The 17,367-nt window shown below is 46.3% G+C and overlaps 1 protein-coding gene across 9 annotated transcripts in view; it reads left to right on the plus strand.

Annotated features, from left to right (window-relative positions):
* The first annotated feature begins 4,701 nt into the window (after positions 1 to 4,701).
* The window catches only part of LOC137434543 (uncharacterized), a 75,663-nt gene continuing 62,997 nt past the window's right edge, over positions 4,702 to 17,367 (plus strand). For 2 of the 9 annotated variants that reach the window (XM_068127675.2, XM_078784058.1), the window contains exon 1: positions 4,746 to 4,918. The gene's annotated coding sequence lies outside the window, so the exon portion shown is untranslated. Of the gene's footprint in view, positions 4,919 to 13,358; positions 13,408 to 17,367 lie in introns of all 9 variants that reach the window. The other 7 variants (XM_068127734.2, XM_068127742.2, XM_078784046.1 and 4 more) reach the window with 6 other exon arrangements.

Raw genomic sequence — 17,367 nt, forward strand, 5'->3', positions numbered from 1 at the left:
AGAAGAAGAGTGGACATATGTTGTGTGCAGGAGACGAGATGGAAGGGAAGTGGTGTGAGAATGGTGAAGGGTAGGCAGGGACAGAAATACAAGTTTGTGTGGCAAGAGTGCCCGGAGGGCGTGAATGGCGTTGGTGTCCTGTTTTCTGAGGAGTTTGTAGACAGTGTGGTGAGTGTGACGAGAGTGAGTGAAAGGTTGATGATGGTGAAAATGATGATTGGAAAGCTCTTGGTGAACGTCATCTCGGGATATGCTCCGCAGGTTGGTCAGAGCGATGAAGAGAAGGCCAGTTCTGGTGTGCTATAGACAAGCTGATGGAAAACGTGAAAGATGAGAAAGTTGTTGTGGTAGGAGGAGACCTAAATGGACATGTGGGAAGGAGTATGGACGGTTTTGAGGGAGTTCATGGGGTTACGGATATGGTGTGAGAAATGGAGAAGGTGAAAGGATTTTGGAGTTTGCTGATGGAGCTGATTTGTTGATTTGTAATACTCAGTTCCAGAAAGAGAATAATAAGCTTGTTACATACACGTCAGGTGGATCGACGACAACCGTTGACTACCTGCTGGTGCGTAGGCGAGATAGGGGGCACCTCCGGGACACAAAGGTGATCCCGGGGGAGGAGGCTGTTTCACAGCACCACTTGGTTGTCGGCGACATAAGGGTGAAATGTGCGAGGAGAGCTCGGCAGGTGAAGTACCAACCGAGAATGAAGGTGTGGAGGTTGAAAGAGGTGACAGTGAGGGAGGCATTAAAAGAGAGGCTGAGTAGGGTAGAGGATGATGTGGTTGAGCTTGAAAGTGGTTGGACGTCAATGAAAGATAGTCTGTTGGGAGCCGTTGGTGAGGTATGTGGATGGACAAAAGGACCACCGAGGCACTCGGAAACATGGTGGTGGGATGATGAAGTTGGAAAGAAGATTGCCGAGAAGAGGAAGAAGTTCAAGGAGTGGCAGAAGACGAAGGTTATGGGGGCAGAAAAGGCAGAGCATGAAAGTTATAAGGCAGCCAAGGAGGCTGCCAAGAAAGAGGTAGCAAAGGCACAGGAGCCATGTCGGAAAATGTTCGGAGGATGCTTGGATTCGGAAGAGGGTCAGAGAGCGGTATTCAGGATTGCAAAGCAGATAGCGAAAGAGAGGTGTGATGTGATGGGGGTGAGTTGCTTGAAGGATGAAGTGGGCCAAATCGTTGTGGACCCAGATGGAATTAAAGGAAGATGGAAGAGATATATGGAAATACTGTTGAATACAGAGAATGAATGGGATGGCAACATAGAGAGTAACCCAGTTTTAGGACCGGCAGAGAAGATAACCGAGAAGGAAGTTGAGGAAGCGATAAAAGCAATGAAGAGTAGAAGAGCGGGAGGGCCAACGGGAGTTGTGGTAGATATGTTGAAGGCAGCGGGAAATTGGGGTGTGAAGAGAATGACAGAGATCTGCAATCTGGTGATGAAAGAAGGCCGCATTCCAGTGGATGGGAACTGAGTACCCTCGTCCCTCGAAACAAGGGGAAAGGTGACCCTCTGGACTGTGGCTCGTATCGAGCGATAAAGTTATTGGAGCATGGAATGAAGGTATTGGAAAGGGTGTTGGAGAGGAGGATAAGGAAGAAAGTGAAGATCGACGAAATGCAGTTTGGATTTATGCCAGGAAGAGGAACGACAGACGCGTTTTTTATTGTGAGGCAGTTGCAGGAGAAGTATATGCAGAAGAGGAAGAAGTTGTTTCTTGGGTTTGTTGATCTGGAGAAAGCATTCGATAGGGTTTTTATTTTTTATTTTTTTTTATTTTTTTTTGTATACAAGATCGAGGCTCGTGAAAGAGCGAACATTAATCACACAGAAAGACAAACAGACACACAAAACAAATAACATCGGGAGCGGTAGACAAGATGGGGAGAGAGGGGGAAGGACACAAACACAACATTTGAGAGCAGGGACCGAGAGACATGGAGACATCGAGAGAACTGTGGGAGGGAGAGGGCTTTGGGGGGAAGGCATGGGAAGGGGGGGGGGGGGGTGGGAGAGGTATAAAACATATGGACCCTGCCAAGACTTCCAGGAAAGAAGTTGGAATTTCAAACAAGGAGGATCTGGGGTGAATTAGTGGGGGTAGAAAAGATCAAGGTTTTGGATGGGGGAAGATAAGAGATGGTGGTGAACAGCTGTTTTGAAGACCTGGAGGGAGGAGTGTGATTGAAGTGAGTGTGGGAGTTTGTTCCAGAGGCGGGAGAAAAGAGGAATGAAAGAGTGAAGGTGAGCAGAGAGCCGAGATTTCGGCAGTTTAACCATCAGAGGGTGGCTGGCAGATCTTGTGCGACCTGTAGGAATATTTGGGGGACAGAGCACAGAGAGAGCTGGGGGAGCAAGGCCGGAGAGGAGTCGGTAGAAGACAGAAAGACCACCTACCTGCCTGCGGTGAGTGAGTGAAAGGCCCTCAGAGATAGCTTCATCGCGGGAGATTCCAATGATTCTGAAAGCTTTGGATTCAACAGCGTGAAGCCGAGCCAGGTGTGAGGCAGGAGCACCGGCCCATAGGGGAGAACAGTATTCCATTGAGCTGCGGATGAAAGCCTTGTATGTGGTGAGGAGCTCAGGTGTGCCTAGGAAGGACTTCGCACGACGGAGGATGCCCAGTCGGCGACTGGCTTTGGAGGCCAGCTTGGAAATGTGGTTTTCCCAAGAAAGATCATGGCAGATGGTGAGACCCAAAAGCTTGAGCGACAGAACTTCTTGGAGAGGATTGTTGAGAAAGTAGATGGGAGGGTTGTCCAGTCGATCTTTTCGGAGAGAACATGGGTTCCACGTGAAGTAGTGACATGGGCATTGAGGAAGTTAGGAGTGGAGGAATGGTTGATCAGAGTAGTGATGGCAATGTACAAAAGAGCGCGCACAGCTGTAAGGACGAAGGACGGGAACAGTGGTGAGTTTGAGGTGAAGGTGGGAGTGCATCAGGGGTCGGTACTAAGTCCACCAATATTTGTAGCTGTGATGGAGGTGCTGACTCAGAACGTAAAGGGGGGTTTACCGTGGGAGTTGTTGTATGCAGATGATCTGGTGTTGATTGCAGAAAGTATGGATGGACTGAAGGAGAAGATGAACAAGTGGAAGGAATGTATGGAGACAAAAGGTCTGAAGATGAATATCGGAAAAACGAAGGTGATGGCAAGTGGTAAAGCATGTGGTGAGGTGGAAAGAACTGGGAAGTGGCCCTGTGCTGTGTGAAAGAAGGGTGTCGGAGTGAATTCCATTCAATGTACAATGTGCGCTGAGTGGGTTCATCAAAAATGTAGTGGTTTGAGAGGGTCATTAACCAGTGTGGCAGCTACATTCAAGTGTAAGGTGTGCACAGAGGGAGCTGCAGATGGAAGAAATGTTGAGTTGGATATTGGAGATGGCATGAAGCTGGAAGGTGTGAAAACATTTTGCTACCTCGGAGACATGCTGAATGGAGAAGGTGGATCAGACTCGGCAACGGTTGCTCGAGTGAGATGTGCATGGAAGAAGTTTCGGGAACTGAGTGGCGTGCTGACGAGGAGGGGAGTGTCGTTGAAGCTGAAGGGAAAGGTGTATGCTGCATGTGTGAGAAGTGTTATGATTTATGGGAGCGAGACATGGGTAATGAACGTAGAGCAGCAACAAAGGTTGGGAAAGGTGGAAATGAGAATGGTTCGACGGATGTGCGGAGTATCGTTGAGAGAGAGGAAGACAAATGATGAATTGTGAAAGATGATGGACAGAAGCCTGTGATTGATGCTGTGAAGAGCAACAGGTTGAGATGGTTTGGTCATGTGTTGAGGAAGGATGAAAGTGACTGGTTGAGAAGAGTGATGGAAATGAATGTAGAAGGAAGTAGAGGACGGGGAAGACCGAGAAAGACTTGGCTAAAGATGGTGGAAGAAGAAATGCGGGCAAGGGGGTTAACAAGGAGGGATGCAGAAAATAGGGCAAAATGGAGAAGATTGTCATGGGGACCGCAAGGCTAACCCCCGCACTTGCAGGGAAAATGGCCTTAAAATGCCTTTTGTTGTTTGTTGTTGTAATGACTATGTTGTTTGTTCGTATATAACACTGTCTTAGCAATTTTATCAATTTCAGTTATTTTGCTCAAATGCTGATATTGTTTCTTTAACATATTTTATAGAAATAAATGATATTATTGCACTAATAATTTTAACTAAATGCTTTATTTACTCAAATGCTGAGTTTCATTGTATTAGAAAAAGGGAAAGAAGGATACAAAGAGAAAAAAGGATACAACGAAAAATAAAATGAGATGAAGAAAAAAGAAAAGAAAAATAACACCATGTTCAGTTACCAAGCGGCTATCTATCGCTTTCCAAGCCAGCCGTTCCGTATCAACAGTTTCCGATGGAGTGCTTAAGCCATTTGGCGAGCGCTCAACAAGAACTTTGCTAACGGAACACACCCCTGCTGTTCCTTCGAATTCGTTTAAAAATGATAAGGATCGTTAGATGAAGAAGAAGAGCAAGTACTGTAAATAAGATTAACAGAGAAAAATATCAGTTCAAGCCACCAGTCCTGAAGAAGATTCAGGATAATTGACACAATAAAGGATACACGAATAAATATAGAAAGAAAGTTTAAATAAGAAAAGAAAGGTATGAGCTTACACCTATTTTTTTTGCAGTACTTATTATTTTGTTTCGTATAACTTTTAAGCAGAAAAATATATTAAACAACAACAACAACAAGAGTTAAGCAAGTCGGACTGTTATTGGTTTGTTAATGTCGGTGATTGTGATTGGCTGCTGTAAGCGCACGCTCGGATCGTGGTTTTGCTTGTGTTTCTTTGGTTTTTCCCCTTCCCGCTTCCTCATTTCTTTTATCTTCTATCTTTCATCTCGTCCGCTCTCCTCCTCTTGGTCACTCCGCTGAGTCATCGTGTCCTGCTCCCAAGGTGCGCGCTCTCCTTTGAGGCATGTTGCTAGGCCTTGGAAGAGCAGGTTTTGGGATTGGGTTTGTGATTGCAGGTTTCTTGACGTCCAAGGGCTGGCGTGTGCACGATCTAGTGAGCTCTTGCCAGTGTGTTTGTAAATATGTCTGATAGTTGGACGAGTGTGAAGCCGAAGCCTTGTGACGTGTGACTGTGTTCGTGCTCGTCAAATTTAAACTTGAGCAGCGTCCTCGGGCTCATGCTTTGAGACGTGATGCTTGTGGTTGTTAGGACGAGGAGCATGTTTTCCAGGCCTGCATGTTTTGATCTGTGGATTTGAAACGCAACATGGTCCGCCTTATTGTGCGGTACAGTGCACCAAAGGGTAGGATATGAGGAAGTGGCAAGGAAAAGGGAAGTACCCGGCCAGGCGACACACAGGAATGAAGACGAGGACTATGATGATAAACTAATGTAATATCACGTTTAAAACTGCTGTTTAATAATTAATCTGTCCCTCTGCCCTCCTGTCTGTCCCTGTACCACTCCCAATGATGTCTTTAACTTTGAGGCAAACTTCCACCTTCCCTTCTCCCACATATGAGGGTCCTGAAGGCTTATTATTCCATTTACAAATAGACTTGCAATCTCTCCCTCTGTCTCTCCCTCTGTCTCTCCCTCTGTCTCTCCCTCTGTCTCTCCCTCTGTCTCTCCCTCTGTCTCTCCCTCTGTCTCTCCCTCTGTCTCTCTCTCTCTCTGTCTCTCTCTCTCTCTCTTACCATACTCATTACAGAGCGATGCTGAAGCAGCTTCCTGAGCAAGAGTTCTACTGGGTGGTTTGTCATTGCCTTCCCAGCAGTTGTTCTGGTAGAATTTTGAATTTGTTCATAGTGCCGGTGATGGCTCACCTCCTCTTCGAGAAAAACACCGTGGGGTCTTAAATGTCCACCAACTAATGCCAGTAGATGGGGCACCAGTTTAACGTCCATCCGAGGGACGACAAGCACGTTGATGAATTGTCGTGCGTATGAAACACCGGGACGACAGCCGACAGCTGTTGTGAAGAAAGTACTCCCAGCATCCAATGTGATGCCAAAAGAAGTATGCAGGATCCCCTAATTGATAGCTTTCTCACTCAAAGATTACAAACTAACCCCAAGCCAGGGATTTGCCCAGAATACTGCATACAATGGCATGATATTCTTGGGCTGCCTTGGATTCTTTAACATTGACAGCATAAATGTAGATGGGCCAACAACCATGCTTAGGTGACTATCATTCACGTGCTCTGATCTCTCTTGCTGGCACCGCATCAGGATGGCATTTTGGAGGGAAGGAGAGAGGGGGGGGGGGGGGGGGGGGTTACATGGGTTAAGTTCCAGTCTTGGGTTTAATCCAGACAAGGAAGCTTTTTTTTTTTCTTTTTTTTTTGGTGTACAGAATCGAGGCTCGTGAAAGAGCTAACATTTATCACACAAACAAATCAAACAGACAAACGAAATCTATCTATAATTCCAGCAATCTCTGTGTGTCTGTGTGTCTGTGTGTCTGTGACCGCTGTTTCTCGACAACCACGGGTCCGATATACTTTAAACTTGCCAGGTATATTGCTGGGGACCCGAGGATGTGCCTTTTCAAGGTTTTAAATTAATCGGACAAGTACTTACCGAGCTATGTCCAAAAAACGCTTCAACCAATCAGAGAGCAGCGAGCTATCACGTGTGCCGAACGTGGCGATCAGACTCTGCCTCGGACGGCACATTTGACAGCGTATTCATTTATTTCACGTTGGAAAACTATGTTGCCGTTAAACTATGTTTTAAAACGAATTCAAACTGCGATTAAATTAAAACGATTCATCGTAACTGCGATTTGCGAACTTCCGGACAGTGACGACTTCACTTCCGGCAGCCAATCACAGAACGCTTTGTTGCGTAGGCGTGGCCGATGTGAGACGAGCGGAGCTGAGCGCGTTACGAGCTGACCGCCATTACGGTACGTAATTCGATTTCTTATGTGCATTATTTCTCCCAATTCAGTCAGAGCGAAGGGCGGAAGCGAAGAGCGTTGTTTTTTTTGTTTACGGGCGTACGGGCGGGGTAGAGCGTACGGGTAGCGTTTTTTTTTTTTTTTGGCAAGGAACGGGCACCCACGTACGGGCAATGCCCTAGTATATAAAAAGAGGGAGTGGTAGACAAGATGGGGAGAGAAGGGGAAGCACACAAACACAACATTTGAGAGCAGGGACATCGGGAGATGTGTGGGAGGGAGAGGGCTTGGGGGGAGGAGGCGTGGGAAGGGGGGGGGGGTGAGTATAAAACACAAGGACACCAAGGATTCCAGGAAAGAAGTTGGTATTTCAAAAAAGTGGATTTGGAGTGAAATTAGCGGGGGTAGAAAAGATCAAGGTTTTGGATGGGGGAAGATAAGAGATGGTGGTCAACAGCTGTTTTAAAGACCTAGAGGGAGGAGTGGGATTGAAGAGAGTGAGGGAGTTTGTTCCAGAGGCGGGACAAAAGAGGAGTGAAGGTGAGCAGAGAGTCTTGATTTTGGCAGTTTAACCATAAGAGGGTTGCAGGCAGGATCTTGTGCGACCTGTAGGAATATTTGGGGGACAGAGCCCAGAGAGAGCTGGTGGGGGGGGGGCAAGGACGGAGAGGAGTCGGTAGACGACGGAAAGACCACCAACCTGCCTGCGGTGAGTGAGTGAAAGGCCCTTGGAGTTAGCTTCATCGCGGGAGATTCCAATGATTCTGAATGCTTTGGTTTCAACAGCGTGAAGATGAGCTAGGTGTGAGGCAGGAGCACCAGCCCAGAGGGGAGAGCAGCCCAGAGGGGAGAGGGGAGATGAAGTGATATGCCCCTAGACTCCGCTTCATCATAGGAGATTCCAATGATCTTGAAGGCCTTGGTTCCATGACATTTTGTTGAGTAAGATGTGAGGCAGTGGGAGCCAGCCAAGAGGGGAGAGCAGTATTCCATTGAGTTGTGGATGAAAGCCTTGCATGTGGTGAGGAGCTCAGGTGTGCCAAGGAAGGACTTCGCACGACGGAGGATGCCCAGTCAGCGACTGGCTTTGGAGGCCAGATTTGAAATGTAGTTTTCCCAGGAAAGATCATGGCAGATAGTGAGACCCAAAAGCTTGAGTGACAGAACTTCTTGGAGAGGATTATTCAGAAAGTGGATGGGAGTGTTGTCCAGTCGGTCTTTTTGGAGAGACATCGTAAGAGTGTGAGATTTGTCAGGATTGAAAGACATGTTCCACTTGTTTGTCCAGGTCTGCAGAGAGTGAGGAGGCTGCAGACTGCCGATCTGAGGGATGAGGAATGGAGCGACAGATAGTAGAGTTATCAGCAAAGAGATAGAGAGGATTTTCAAAAGAGTCAGAGAGATCATTGATGAAGACCAGAAAAAGCACAAGGCCCAGAACACTGCCTTGGGGAACTCCAGCCTGAACAGGAAGAGGAGATGAAAGAAACCCATTCAGGGCCACACGTTGACCGACTAGAGAGGAAGTCCGCCAGCCATGCGTGGAGATTTCCATGGATACCAAAGGAGGATAGTTTGGTGAGCAGAGCGGGGTGCCAGACCGTATCGAAGGCACGTGATATGTCAAGGGAGACGGCTCTAATTTCCTGTTTGGCATTGAGGACCTCAATCCATTGTTGACAAAGCAGAAGCAGCATGTCCTGAGTAGAGTGACCAGGTCTGAAACCAAATTGATGATCAGAGATCAAGACATTGGAGAGGAGGAAAGATTTCATATCCGAAGCAATGATGGATTCCATGACTTTGCTGATAATTGGGAGAAGGCTGATTGGTCTGTAGTTGCTAGGATCTGTTTTTGCACCTTTTTTGTGCAAAGCGGTCATGTTGGCTGATTTCCAAGCAGATGGCAGATGACCTTGAGCAAAGGAGAGGGTGAAGAGAACAGAGAGAGTGAGTGAAAGAGCGGAAGAACAGGATTTTAGGACACGTGGGCTGATGCCGTCAAGTCCAGTTGCAGAATCAGTCGAGGGTTGACAGAAACTTTTCCACCTTGTCAGGAGGAAAGGACACAGAGTCCAGGAGCAGCGGGGTACGGTGGGTACAGAGAGGGATGGGTTTGGGACACAAGATTTAGAGGCAAACACAGAGTTGAGGCATTCAGCTTTTTCACGTGCGGCGTCAGCTGTGTAGCCGGTTGAGGTGAGGGAGGGGATGGAGGGGGAACAAACACCAGAAACAGATTTGACCAGACGCCACCAGGATTTGGAAGAGGGAGACAGATAAGAAAGTTCGGTCTTGAGAACGGAGAGATATTGTTTCCTGGCTCTCCTGAGGGTGGACACACACTTGTTTCGGGCTTTGTGAAAGGAAATGAGATTTCCTTCCGTTGGATTTGCTTTCCAGGAGACGAAGGCAAGTTGCTTCTGGGCAACAGCCTCACCACAAGAATCCGTGTGCCATGGACGGGAGGAAGGGTATGACAACTGAAGACGAGATGGGATAAATCTGTGCATAAGAGAGAGCAATTTACTTTGGAAGAATTCCCAGGATGAGTTGATGTCAGAGGCGGTAGAGATGGGAGACCAGTCCAGATGATTGATGGCTGCTTGAAGACCGTGCCAGTTGGCCTGAGTGAAATGCCAGACTTGTCGACGCTGAGGAGGCTCTCTGAGAATAGTCAGAGAGATGTCCACTGTAACAAGCACATGATCAGATGAGCCGATTGGAGCAGAAGAAGAGCAGCAGACATTTTCAGGGAAGTTGGTCATAACCAAGTCCAGAAGAGAATATGCTCCGTTGACTGAGATCCGGGTCGGGAAATTGACAGATTGTGTCAGTCCCAGTGAGTCGCAGAAGTCCTTTGCTGAGGAGCCATGGCTGGTGAGAGAGGTACCCACACCCAGCCAACTGGCATGGTGACAATTGAAATCACCACATATGAGGAAGAACATTCGACCAACTGAGCTTTAAGGTGAACATTCGACCAACTGAGCTATCTTATTAAAGTAGTGCAATGTCCAGCATTGGTTGTAGCCTTGAAACGGTTCTCGTCTTGCTTTGAATGCCTTGAGGTCTGTCAAAAGTATGGGCCTCCATTTTTTTTTTTATTGGCCATCTGTTGTAAAGACTTGTTTTCACAAACTTTATGAATCGCTTTATCCTTTTCACCCCTCAGCCCAAATTGGGCTAAGGGGTATTGTCGTCCGGGCGTCCGTCAACTTTTGGTTTCCGTCAATTTCAAGGAGAACGGCTTGTCCGATTAAATCCATTTTTGCAGTGTGTGTTGGGGTTGAGTAGAGGAAGGTTCCTTTCGAAAATGGGCGCGTTGCGATTTTCAATATGGCCGCCACGGCAGCCATCTTTAAATTGGTTTCCGTCAATTTCAAGCAGAATGGCTTGTCCGATTAAATTCATTTTTGCAGTGTGTGTTGGGGTTGGGTAGAGGAAGGTTCCTTTCGAAAATGGGCGCGCTGCGATTTTCAATATGGCCGCCACGGCAGCCATCTTGAAATTGGTTTCCGTCAATTTCGAGCGGAACGACTTGTCCGATTAAATCCATGTTTGCAATGTGTGTTGGGGTTGAATAGAGGAAGGTGCTTTTCGAAAATGGGCGCGCTGCGATTTTCAATATGGCCGCCACGGCAGCCATCTTGAAATTGTTTTCCGTCAATTTCGAGCAGAATGGCTTGTCCGATTAAATTCATTTTTGCAATGTGTGTTGGGGTTGGGTAGAGGAAGGTTCCTTTCGAAAATGGGCGGCCAGCGATTTTCAATATGGCCGCCATGGCAGCCATCTTGAAATTGGTTTCCTTCAATTTCGAGCGGAACGACTTGTCCGATTAAATCCATGTTTGCAATGTGTGTTGGGGTTGAATAGAGGAAGGTGCCTTTCGAAAATGGGCGCGCTGCGATTTTCAATATGGTCGCCATGGCAGCCATCTTGAAATTGGTTTCCTTCAATTTCGAGCGGAACGACTTGTCCGATTAAATCCATTTTTGCAGTGTGTGTTGGGGTTGAGTAGAGGAAGGTTCCTTTCGAAAATGGGCATGCTGCTATTTTCAATATGCCCGCCACGGCAGCCATCTTGAAATTGGTTTCCACCATGCATGGGCTGAGGGGCTACGCCTGCTTTGCGGTGCTATTTTTTGTTTCTACGCGAGTGTCTCGGCTCATGCAGGAGCTAAACGGCATAGGGAAGCACATTTGCAGATTTTCAAAGGGTACGTCAGGGAGGGGAAACGTATACAGGAAGAAATGTAATGCATTAATGAGAGCTGCTGAGACACACCATACATGGTTCTTACCTACACCACCAAGTGTGGAGGTTACGTTTTCACCCTCTTCTGCCTGTTTGTCTGTGAGCATGATATCTCAAACAGTTATGGATGGATTTGGCCGAAACTTGGTGGACAGGTTGGGTGTTTGACACGAAATACAAGGTTCAACTTTGGCGATGATTTGAATCCGCATCTGGATCAGAGATTTTTTAAAAACTGATTCTTCTCCATTAAATGATAGGGCTAAAACTGATATATAGCATGATATCTCAAAACGTTATGGACAAATTCGGACCAAACTTGGTGGATTAGTTTGTTAGGTGATGAGAACAAGCAATTATATATGTTTTTTTTAACGTCCGAATCCACATCCGGCCTATCGATGGGATACAAAATGTAGGCTATTGAGCCTGGTGGAGGTACGCTCGCTACTGAGTGCCATTGTCGCTTGTTTTGTTATCACATCTCGATGAATAAATTTCATACTGGACTCGTACTTTTGTGCGTGTGTGTTTGTGTTTGTGTTTGGTTGATCCAGCTTAAACCATGCATTCCTACTTTGTGTGCAAATGTCAATTTATTTTGCTTTACTGCTGAAGTTTAATTGGATCTGGAATCTCTCTTCTTCCACTTTTGCTTCAAAAGTGTCATTAATGCTGGCTGTTGGTAAACTTGTCTGTCATTATTTTTTTTATTTTTTTTGTCTTATTTACTTTGACGACATTTTGCTAAATAAGGCTCTGTGTAAATTAATTAAATTGGGGGTAAAGGGAACGGTGTGTGGATCATTAGAATATTTATGCTGCTCATATTATTACCCTCGCCAGAGGCCCATTGTAGTATTGCATTTGAGGCCATCTGTTTGTTTGTCCGCACAGAATAAATATGATTTTCTCTGCAACCATTGGTCCGATTGACAAGAAATTTTCACCACAGGTGCACCTCCACCTGCAGGATTTTTAAATGATAATTATGACGTCATAGGTCATGGTACGGGCGCCATCTTGGAAAAATCAAAAAACTTTGCACCTCTATATCTTGGAAAGTGCTGGATAGAAAAAATGAGACATGGCTCATTGCAAAGAACTCTCCATGGGGAATAAATTGTTAATGATGGTGTCATAGGTGTCTCCATTATGACGTCATCATTCGATAAGTACAAAACTTTGTCCGATCAAGATGAAATTTCTTGAGCATCATCTCAGGATAAATTGGTGAAGAAAAACAACAACAATGATAACGTCATAGGTCACGGTTCGGCCGCCATATTATTTTTTTAACACAAAAGCCTTAAAACTACGAAAAACACATCCTGGCGAGGGTTTGCAATCTCAGATTGCTTTCTTGTTTATCATTGTGATTTTGTCTTTTTGAGCGTGACCAATTAAAGTTACGTTTTGCTCTGCTAAGGCATGTAATCGTTTGTGTTTGTGAGTCATAGCATGGTCATAGTTTGTGAGTAAAACTAAAGTTATTTGTTTGTTTATTTATTTTTTAAATAAATGTTGACCATACTTGCAGCAGAAATGTTTATCTGTGCAATATTGTATACCATTTGTGTGTTCATTGCAAAAAGATGTACCTGTGTGTTGCTTACCTTGACCTGATTGTATACTGCTGGCACCTAATTGACGGAATTGTTTTTGTCCTTTCCAAAAGCTTACCCAATACTTGTATGCATGTTCTTTTCATTGTTCATACTGTTGCTTTTAGATGGCAAGTTATGACATTAAATCAAAAGACCAACCCCTGCCCAATCTTTATCTCCCCATTACAAAACCCTCACCTACACTTTCTTTGGCCAAGGCAGCTGTTTCCACATGAACACGTTGTTGTAAATGATTTACAGAACGTTGTATATCCTTTAGCTATCGAAGCATTGAAAAACTTGCTGTTACTTGGAATACAGCTTGGTGGGTGATGCAAGTTAACCTCACTCGTTCCTGAAGAGGTCTGCGGCGGTCCGTGTACTAGTTTGCAGGTAATAGGTCTGTGTCGGTCAGTGTACTAGTTTGCAGGTAATAGGTCTGTGTCGGTCAGTGTACGTACTAGTTTGCACGTAAATAAAGTTGAATACTCTTCAGACCACCTAATATGTACAGTTCGACATGGTTGTCTAATTGAACAAGAAGTTTCTTTTTTTACCTTGAATCATGTTTATGCACACATGCCCATGTGTGTTTGTGTCCACACCTAGATGTAGTTCTGGGAAAGGGGTCACTTGATGAGACAAACGCTCCTGTGAGGTATGGCATTGTTAATTGCTCGTCTTGTTTTGAAACTTGTAGGAGCTCACCATTTGTTTTTATTTACTTATTTATTTTCATTTTAGTTTGACACGATCAATGTTGAAGATATAGAATAGTACAGAGGGAGCATGCCTTTTGAGCTGCTTAATCCAGATTTGATTCTCAGCCTGACTATAATTATTGGATTGGTGTTTCTGATACTGTTCGCATCGCTGACATTAGAAACAAGTAAGCTGCACACACCCAGGTGACCCAATGTCACATGTGAACGTCCATATTCAGTTATGCAGGCAACCATTTTTCTTTTTTCTGTATACAACGTCAAGGCTCGTGTAAGAGCTAACATTAATGACAAAAACAAACAAACGGACACATAAGACATAAAGGGAGCGGAAGACAAGATGGGGAAAGAGGGGGAAGCACTCAAGTAGAAAATTTGAGAGCAGGGACATCGGGAGATCTGTGGGAGGGAGGCGGCTTGGGGGGGAGGAGGCGTGGAAGGGGGGTGGGGGTGCTGAGAGGTAAGAACCACATGGACACAGCTAGGACTTCCAGGAAAGAAGTCGGTATTTCGGAAAAGTGGATCTGGGGTGAATTAACGGGGGGAAGAAAATATCAAGGTTTTGGATGGGGCAGATAAGAGATGGTGGTGAACAGCTGTATTAAAGACTTGGAAGAAGGAGTGGGATTGAAGAGAGTGAGGAAGTTTGTTCCAGAGGCGGGAGAAAAGAGGAATGAAAGAGTGAAGGTGAGCGAGCAGCGAGTCTTGATTTTTGCAGTTTCACCATAAGAGGGTTGTTGGCAGATCTTATGTGACCTGAAGAGTATTTGGTGGACTGAGCACAGACAGGGCTGGGGGCCAAGGCCAGAGAGGAGTCTGTAGAAGACAAAGACCACCAACCTGCCTGCGGTGAGCGAGTGAAAGGCCCTCAGAGTTAGCTTCATCATGGGAGATTCCAATGCTTTTGAAAGCTTTGGTTTCAACAGTGTGAAGCTGAGCTAGGTGTAAGGCAGGAGCACCAGCCCAGAGGGGAGAGCAGTATTCCATTGAGCTGCGGATGAAAGCATTGTATGTGGTGAGGAGCTCAGGTGTACCAAGGAAGGACTTCGCATGACGGAGGATGCCCAGTCGGCGACTGGCTTTGGAGGCCAGCTTGGAAATGTGGTTTTCCCAGGAAAGATCATGGCAGATTGTGAGACCCAAGAGCTTGAGTGACAGAACTTCTTGGAGAGGATTGTTGAGAAAGTAGATGGGAGGGTTGTCCAGACGGTCTTTTTGGAGTGACATAGTGAGATGTCACTATGTCACTTTGTCACTATGTCACACTTTAGCCTGGTGTTGGCTTAGCGGCTAGGGTGCCAGCTTAGGATCCTGGGTTTGAATCCCGGTCGATCGCTGAATTAACGCCAGGGGGGTTGACTCAGCCTGTCATCCTTCCGAGGTCGGCTAATTGAGTACCAGTTTACTGGTAATACCCTGTTTGTCGTAAAAAGGCGACAAACAGGGTTGGTGGCAGGAAGGGCATCCGGCCGTAAAACATTGCTTCAAAAAGGGGACCAACAACCACAACAACCACAGTGCCCAAAAAAGGCCAACCCCCGCTTTGCGGGGAAAAATGGCCTCTAAAGGTCGTTTTTTTTTTGTTGTTTTTTTTTATAGTGAGAGTGTGAGATTTGTCAGGATTGAAAGATAAGTTCCATTTGTTTGACCAGTCTGTGATTTTGTCCAGGTCTGCGGAGAGTGAGGATGCTGCAAACTGCCGATCTGAGGGATGAGGTATGGAGCGGTAGAGAGTGGAGTCATCGGCAAAGAGATAGAGAGGATTTTCCAGAGAGTCGGAGAGATCATTGATGAAGACCAGAAAAAGCACAGGGCCCAGAACACTGCCTTGGGGAACTCCAGCCTGAACAGGAAGGGGAGATGAGAGAAATCCATTCAGGGCCACACGTTGACTATGACAAGAGAGGAAGTCCGCAAGCCATGCGTGGAGATTTCCATGGATACCATAGGAGGAGAGTTTGGTGAGCAATGCGGGCTGCCAGACCGTATTGAAGGCACGTGATATGTCAAGGGAGACAGCTCTAATTTCCTGTTTGACATTGAGGACCTCCATCCATTGTTGAGACAGCAGAAGCAGCATGTCCAGAGTAGAATGACCTGGTCTGAATCCAAATTGATGATCAGAGATCAAGCCATTGGCGAAGAGGAAGGATTTGATATCCGAAGCAATGATGGATTCCATGACTTTGCTTATAAATGGGAGCAGGCTGATTGGTCGGTAATTGCTAGGATCTGTTTTTGCACCTTTTTATGTAAAGCGGTAATGTTGGCTGATTTCCAAGCAGATGGCAGATGACCTTGAGCAAAAGAGGGTAAAGAGAACAGAGAGAGGGTGTGAAAGAGCGGCAGAGTAGGATTTTACGACCTATGGGGCTGATGCCGTCTGGTCCAGTTGCACAATCAAAGTTGAGGATTGACAGAAACTTCTCCACCTTGTCAAGAGAGAAGCACACAGAGTCCAGGAGCAGCTGAGTATGACTGGGTATGGTGGGTACAGAGAGAGACTTGTATGGTACACGAATGTGAGGCAAACACAGAGTTGAGGCATTCAGCTTTTTCACGTTCGGAGTCAGCTGTGTAGTCGTTTGAGGTAAGGGAGGGGATGGAGGGGGAACAAACACCAGAAACAGATTTGACCAGACGCCACCAGGATTTGGAAGAGGGAGACAGATAAGAGAGTTCGGTCTTGAGAACGGAGAGATATTGTTTCCTGGCTCTCCTGAGGGTGGACACACACTTGTTTCGGGCTTTGTGAAAGGAAATGAGATTTCCTTCCGTTGGATTTGCTTTCCAGGAGACAAAGGCAAGTTGTTTCTGGGCAACAGCCTCACCACAAGATTCCGTGTACCATGGACGGGAGGAAGGGTATGACAACTGAAGACGAGATGGGATAAATCTGTGCATGAGAGAGAGCAATTTACTTTGGAAGAATTCCCAGGATGAGTTGATGTCATAGGCGGTAGAGATGGGAGACCAGTCCAGATGATTGATGGCTGCTTGAAGACCGTGCCAGTTGGCCCGAGTGAAATTCTAGACTCGTCGACGCTGAGGAGGCTCTCTGAGAATGGTCAGAGAGATGTCCACTTTAACAAGTACATGATCAGAAGAACCGATTGGAGCAGAAGAAAAGCAGCGGACATTTGCAGGGAATTTTGTCATAACCAAGTCTAGAAGAGAAGATATACTCCATTGACTGAGATCCGGGTCGGGAATTGACAGATTGTGTCAGTCCCAGTGAGTCGCATAAGTCCTTTGCTGAGATGCCATGCCTGGTGAGAGAGGAACCTACACCCAGCCAGCTGGCATGATGACAGTGGAAATCACCACATATGAGGAAGAGAGGGTTGGGATGAGTAGATAGAAGTTGGTCCATGTTACCAGACAGCGAGATGTAGATGGAGTCATCACTGTTTGGTGGACGGTACAACATACATATGAACAAAAGGTGGGAGCGAAGGGGATGCCGTAGCCAGAGGTACTCCTGGGAGTGAGGTGCAGGGAGAGTGAGTAAGAGAGTTTTTGATAAAGATAGCAACCCCACCTCCAGGACGAGGCTCAGGTCTATCATACCAGAGGGAGTAACCAGGGAGAGATATTAAGAAATCAGAGACATCTTGAAGGAGGAAAGTTTATGTTAAGCAGATCAAGTCTGGATTGTCAGAAGCAACCTGTATGGAGACTTCAATCAGGTTTGAGCGAAGGCCCCTGATGTTTGAGGTCAATACCGTTAAGGAAGAGGGAGCATCGGATATAGGACAGGGGAGGGAAGAGGTAGAGTAAGATGATGATGAGGAGGAGGAGGAGGAGGAGGAGGAGGAGGAGGTAGGGAGAGCTGTTGATAGTGTGTCATAGATTTCAGAAGAGCTAGGAGAAAGTGAAGGATGAGGAGGACAAAA

Source organism: Myxine glutinosa, chromosome 1 (assembly GCF_964187855.1).
Source record: "Myxine glutinosa chromosome 1, kmMyxGlut1.1, whole genome shotgun sequence".
Taxonomy (NCBI): Eukaryota; Metazoa; Chordata; class Myxini; order Myxiniformes; family Myxinidae; genus Myxine; species Myxine glutinosa.